General features: G+C 39.0%; 1 pseudogene; it reads left to right on the top strand.

Annotated features, from left to right (window-relative positions):
* Positions 1 to 2,081: 2,081 nt before the first annotated feature.
* Positions 2,082 to 7,012, top strand: LOC107540895 (small ribosomal subunit protein eS1 pseudogene; annotated as a pseudogene).
* Positions 7,013 to 7,232: the final 220 nt, after the last annotated feature.

The raw sequence follows: 7,232 nt of genomic DNA, 5'->3' as shown, positions 1-7,232 counted from the left end.
CAAGAATAAAGTAGTCAACTAGAAAATTTCTGATTTTAATGGGGCTTAGCAGGAGAGACAAACAGCAAAAAATTAAAAAGACAAGTGACAAAAGTAATTACATTTGCGTGAAGCGCTATAGCGCAGGTATATGCCTCCTGGGAATGAGGCATTGCTGAGCCAGGTGGTTCTCCCTAACACTGCTGGGTCATCTAGTTCAAGCAGTAGTATCTCTTTGATGTTCTGCAGTCCAGCACTGTCTTAATCTCAAGGACTTTGATGTAACAGAACACAGAAAAGTTTTTGATTTGTGTTACTGACAAATCTATCAGCTGGATCATCCCTCCAACCATAAAAGAAGCTAGAGGAAGATACGCCTGGAGGGATGATCTGCATTCTGTAACTGAAGCTTGCTGTCAGCCTCAGGAGTCAAGCTACCCCTAATTGTGGCCAGACTGGGTCTCAGACCCACCTGGTGGACAGGAACGAATTTTTATTTTTTTAAATATATCTTTATTGATTTCAGAGAGAGGAAGGGAGAAGGAGAGAGAGAGAGGGACAGAAACATCAATGATCATTGATCGGCTGCCTCCTGCACGACTGGGGATCAAGCCCGCAACCTGCTTATGCGCACTTAACAGGAATCGAACCACGATCTCCTGGATCCTAGGTCAATGCTCAACCGCTGAGCCATGCCTGGCGGGGCCAGGGTCAGATTTTTAAATTTGTAACACCAGAACAGATGGCCATCAGTTGATGAAGACAACCTGATTAATATCTTATTTATTGCTTATTTTATGATTTTTTTGGGGGGGGGCTCATTTTGAAATAAGTTCTAATTGCATCTTGCGGCAAGGCCCACACCTCTAAGAACACTATCAATCAGACTCATGGCTCCTTTTTAACCTAAAGCTGTTTCTTCCTTGAAGTACAGATCTCATGACATCACTGATACAAAGGATAGTTTTTAATCACTTGACTTGATCAGATGCCTTATATATGTGTTACTGGATGTCTCCTTATATATAACTTCCACTGGTAGCTTTAAAATACCCATTACCACTAAGAAACCAAATCCAAATGGTCTCCAGATGTGCGCTACACATTGGTACCTTGGAATATTACAGGGAGCAATTCAAAGCAGTTGTACAAAATCTTTCTCTTTTTAATTTTTTCCCACTTCAGAGATGTATTAGTTTACTAGGGCTGCCATAACAAAGTGCCACAGACTGGGGAGCGGGAAGTCCAAGATCAAGGTGTTGGTACTGTTGGTTTCTTCTGAGGCAGCTTTCTGGCTTGTAGATGGCTGTCTTCTCCGTGTGTGTGTGTGTGTGTGTGTGTGTGTGTGTGTGTGTCCCATTTTTCTTCTTATAAAGACACCAGACATACTGAATTTGGATTCACCCTAGTTACCATTTTAACTTAATTACCTCTTTAAAATCCCTATCTCCAAAAATAGTCACATTCTGAGGTACTGGGAGTTAAGACTTCAACAATATGCCCCATAACTGGATGGAGAGTTTAGAAGATATGAGATATGAGAGCATCCCCTGTCCAGTCTATTTTTCATTTATAGAGCATAAAGGTTTATGGCAACTCTACTCCTAGTAGCTCCCAAGGTTGGCCTAAGGGCAACACCGGGCTCTTCCCCCCCCCCCCCCCCCCCCCCAGACAGCAGCTTCTCTAGCACAGGGTTTGCCAGTGAGGGGTGTACACCGCTGGACAGGAAGCTAGGTGGTATAAATAACATTGAGTCACACAGTGAAAGTGATTTCATTCCCCTGCCGTTCTTCTGAGGAAGTCCTTGCGCAGCCTGGATTTGCGGGTCATGTTTTTAGCACTTGCTAATTCCTCCCTGCCCGCTCCCCCACTTCTTTGCTAAACAAACAGTAATCAGGCCTCCCGCTCAAGAGCCTTTGGCAAGCAACAGCATCGAGCCCCCACTAAATACTATTTTTGTTGCATGTTTGTGTTCATTGAATTCATGAGCTCACCCACCATTTCCATTTGTGGTAAGTGATTCTGCTTTTCAATGAAAACCATGGTATGTTTTTTATTTAAGTTAAGAAAAAGTATGTTGAAAGCAGAGTATTGATGATAGCATGAGTGGTGAGCAGATATGGGAACATCATGAACATGATCTACGAGGGACATGCTGCTTGGAAATGCTGCTCCAAAGTGTAAGATAAGCAGAGATATTGGTCTTGCTGACTCTGAGCTGTTTGCTCCTCAGAGCAAGGACACTTCTAACTCTGCCCTGAGCCCTCACTCTCAGTACTACTGTGGTCAAAACTTGCTTCCAGGAACCTGGTCCAGTCCCCAGAGTCACAGGCCTTCTCCACTGTAAGGAGACAGAGCCGGGTGGAGCTGCCTTCCCCTTTTGTTCTCCTGAAAATTGTCATATCAAGTATCTACTACCCACAGGGCAGGGGGTCACTACCCACAGGGCAGGGGGTCACTCTTTGGACCCTTTCCCTTTTACTTCAATTCCAACCTTGACATTAGTAAGACCATCTTAATAGAGGAGCAGCTAAACAGAAGCTTAGTCCAGACACACGTAGACAACACATTTCTGACTTAGATCTGGAAACTGCCAGGAAATCCCAGCACATATCTGACTCACAATTTTTTCCCAGGCTTGTTCTTTCTCTTTGTCCCACTATTGTTTAAAATTTGGGGGTTTATTCCATGCTTTCCTACTGAATTTCTGATTTAATGAAGTTTGGTTGATTTCCTTAGTACTAGGTTAGTGAAATCTTTTTTTTTCCTTGAAGAGATTAGAAAAAAACAATACAGTAGTTTTTCTCACAGGATTGTGAAACCAAAACAGCAAGTGAAAGCGGTTGACACCAGGTTGAAATTTCAATAAGAAGAGACCTTCTTTTATTCCTTTACAACCATTTGTTTTGGGCCCCTCGATTATAAAGCTTTCTCTATGGCTATGGTTCTCAATCTTTTTAACCCCATCACCCACCAGATCCACATGGCTCCTAAGAGAACTAATTTTTAAGGGGATAAAAAAGCAAGCCTCATACAGGTGCAAATCAGAGTGGGAAGGGGGATTTTACTTGGATAAAAATACTCCTAAATGCTCCTAATACCCTCCCCTCCACACACATACACACACTTTGATAATTACTGCTGTATAATATTTCTTTGCCTTTTATTGAATATTTAGATGAACATCATAGACAACTATCTGCTTCAAAAAAACCCACCAAAACAGCTTTACTATACTCTGCTAAGCATTGATAGAGCTACTCCCTTCTCCCTCCCTACCTGTACCCTTACTTTCTTTGATGTCTTTTATTTTTCTTTTAAAATATGTTTTTATTGATTTTAGAGAGAAGAAGGGAGAGGGAGAAAGAGAGAGAAACATCAGTGATGAGAGAGTCATCATTGATGGGCTGCTTCCTGCACGCCCCCAACTGGGGATGAAGCCCAAAACCCAGGCGTGTGCCCTGACCGGGAATTGAGCCATGACCTCCTGGTTCATGGGCCAATGCTCAACCACTGAGCCATGCTGGCTGGACTCTTCTATGTCTTTACAACCCATGTGCTTCGGAGGAAGATGATTTCCTCTCCAGCCTTGGAGCTAGGCCTGGTTGGTTTATAGGTCATCTCAAGCCCTTGCACCAGTGACTGGTTCTGGAATAGGGCCCAGGCAAGTCAGCTGTGGCATTCCCCTGGCCATAGGATTGCTCAGATAGGAGCGTGAGAGTCAGTGGAAGCCAATGAGATGCCAGCTACTTGGAAAGAAAAGTCCTTGCTGTTAGGGTAAAACCCCAGAACAGACACACTCTTTCTTTGCAAGTCACTTTATGCAGTTGTGAAGCCTGGGACTGTGACAGCCTCTCCCCAGAGAGGAAAGCTGACCTGAGAATGAAACAACTCTGAGTGCAGGACATAAATGGGGGATTTGCAGGACTGCACCAACCCTGAAACCCTCCCTGCTTCTACAGTGCCAAGTGCATACATTTCCTTATTCGGTAAAGCACTTGGGGTAAAGTTTTTCAATTCTTGCAGCTGGAAGCATACTAATACACTCACAACATAAGTTATATTAAAGAATTCCTCAAAATACAGGTTCATGATCTGAGCTGAACTGAGAGAAGTTGTTTAATCTCTGTAACTATCGATTTAAGTGAATCACCTTAAATAGCACCTTAAATATGAATTGTAAAAGTTCCATTAAATATGGCATAATAATATGCTTGGTTACAAGAGCTGAAGGCTTTCAGCAATCATAAAATGCCAATGATCTTAAAGCAAATCTCAATAAGAGAATTTGTGCTTTAACTGTGTTACTTGTAATGTCCTTGAGATCTAATCTTAAAGTATCGATGCTGATAAGAAGTGATCAAGATATATCTCTTTGTGAATAATTTATGTATCATATAATCAGGTTGAAGAATTACATTCAAGAGAGATTTCAGTAACTATTTATAGTATCACAAAAATAATCTGTATGCTTTTTAAAAGTGGTGCCTTTTCAGATAATTCATTCATTCTTTTAAATGTATTGAATTATTTTAAAACAACATTAAAAGTATAAAAATAAAAGCAAGTCAACTTTGAAAAACAAGAACTCATCTTTTTCCTTCTTTGATGAAATCATTCCATATTTTATTTAGCTGGTATGTCTAGGCATTCAATACATTTAAGGGTGTAGGGAGAGGGGCTGGTGATAAAAACAGATTCAGGATAATGCACATGATTACTCTCTAGCAGAAATGTAACTGCATTGAAAGTGATGTTCATGAAGATTACTTGGGTGCCAAAATAATTTGGGGAAACCTGTGCTACATTTTGATAGAAAGCTTCTGCCCTTCAAAGATGCTTATTTGGGGGTTTCTACTTTTTCTCCATTAAACTCAGCAGTATTTATTTTGCAGACTACAGATCTATAGGCACTTTGCCATCCATTCTCCATTATTTACTTATATTTAATTTGCTAGATTCATACATTCCTACACATTATGATAGCATGTGACCCCAGAGGATATAATTGATCATCTAAATTTAAATTGATTTCTATTCTGCTTGCACAGGAAAGTAGGAGAAAGAAATAGTTATACCAAAATAGAAAGCTCTTAAAATAAGGGAAAATGTATTAAATGAATTCCATACACTTTTTGTGCGTGGATGTTTCTGTTTGAGATTTTAGAATGGAAAGCAGTGTGTGATAAGATCTAAACAAACTATATGAGACAATTTGTAGGTTCTATTTTCAAAAATTTAAAACATTTTAATCTAATAAGAATGGTTTTTTTTTTTTTGGTGGGGGGGGGAAGGACTCATAAACAAAGTATTTCAATGAGTGAAATTTTGACCAAAATAAATAATATATCTTGGAATCCAGCCATGGTTGGTTTGAAGGGACTGGGAGAAAAAGAGAGTATGAAATAACTTTGATTACTGGGTACGAGATTAAAGCACGTTGCTTGATTTAAATGGATTTAAAGTTAATGAATACAAGGAACTGCTATGAGGTTCCACCTTTTCATGTCAAAATGCTAACATTAGGCAGCCACACTCATGAGAACCAGGTTTGGGAGAGAGAAAGCTCATTGATCTAGGCAGAAACACTTTAGATAAAAGGACAAGAAGAAAAGAAACCTGACCACGTGTGTGAGGCGAGCCCTCCTCAGCTCTGCTCTTAGAAGTGGTAAGTTACCTGCTTAGATGGGATGATAATTGGGCCCAGTGCATTTGTTGCACCATTTAATACTTTTTAAATGGAAGCAAACTCAAGGCCTAGAGTGTCTGCTCAGTTGTCCTAAACTTCGAAGCTTACTTTAATTTAAAAAAAAATCACCAGTGAACTGGACTGAACATAGATATATGATAAATGTATTCAGTTCCTCTAATTAAGTGCAGAGGTAAATTTTCCAAGATAGACAGCGAGGTAAATTTGGGTATTTGAAATCTGAAGAAACTCCTGGGAATTTTATGGTTCTATTTTGGTCCAGGGAAGAAATAGGAGAAAGTCCTTGAAAACTTCTGATTTCTACATTTTAAAAAAATTGAAGAATAAAGTTTGACAAAAATAGAAACCTGCTAGCCAAATATATCAACATGAATATTATAGCATTTTATTTTAAAGAAATTAATATTACAAGAAAATGTTTAATATTTTGATAAATTTATAATAGAGGATGTTAGTCAAACATATCATATCTTGTTAGGTGCAGAGTCCATCTATTGGCTAAAATCCATTATAGTTCTGTCCATTCATTCCACAAATATTTACTGAATGTCTATTGTACCAAGCACTATTCCTTGGGGATAGAGAGTTGAACAAACAAGGTCCCTATCTCCTGGAACTTAATTAATAGATTTTACTTCATTGGACTTGTGCTATTAACATAATAACTTGTGAACTTAAACAAGAATTTGGGATGCACTGTATTAAAACAATGTTAAAATTCCCAATAAGAAAAAAATAGCAAACCCAGCTGATCTGCAGAATGATGAAGCTGAATTTAGAAAATTCAAGCTAATTACTGAGGATGTTCAGGGCAAAAACTGCCTAATTTCCATGGCATGGATCTTACCCGTAACAAAAATTGCTCCATGGTCAAAAAATGGCAGACCATGACTGAAGCTCATGTTGATATCAAGACTACCGATGGTTATTTGTTTCATCTATTCTGTGTTGGTTTTACTAAAAAATGCAACAATCAGATTAGGAAGACCTCTTATGCTCAGCCTCAACAGGTTCATCAAGTCCAGAAGAAGATGATGGAAATCATGACCCAAGAGGGGCAAACAAGTAACTTGAAAGAAGTGGTCAATAAATGGATTCCAGATCGCATTGGAAAAGACAGAAAAGGCTTGCCATTCAATTTATTAGCCCCATGATGTCTCTATTAGGAAAGTCAAAATGCTGAAGAAGCCCAAGTTTGAACTGGGGAAACTCGTGGAGCTTTATGGTGAAGGAAGCAGTTCTGGAAAAGCTACTGGGATGAGACAGGTACTAAAAGATAAATAAGCTGATGGATATGAGCCCCCAGTCCAAGAATCTGTTTAAAATTCAGATTTTTAATGGTGACAAACAAAAAAATCTATTTGTTAAAAAAATCATTAGAACTGGCTGAAAATGCATACTTTAAAAAACATATTTAGAAAATACCTCTGACTGTATCTATGAGTATTGGTTTAAATTTTGCAGATGTATGGATTTTTAAATATTTCTTTCTTTCTTATTTTAAGTAACCTTCTCATTCCCTAATAGAGTAATCCTCTTTGAT

Source organism: Miniopterus natalensis, chromosome 3, assembly GCF_054644295.1.
Source record: "Miniopterus natalensis isolate mMinNat1 chromosome 3, mMinNat1.hap1, whole genome shotgun sequence".
In the NCBI taxonomy this organism is placed as follows: Eukaryota; Metazoa; Chordata; class Mammalia; order Chiroptera; family Miniopteridae; genus Miniopterus; species Miniopterus natalensis.
Note: the sequence above shows the minus strand (reverse complement) of the source record. Positions and strands in the feature narration are given on the sequence as shown.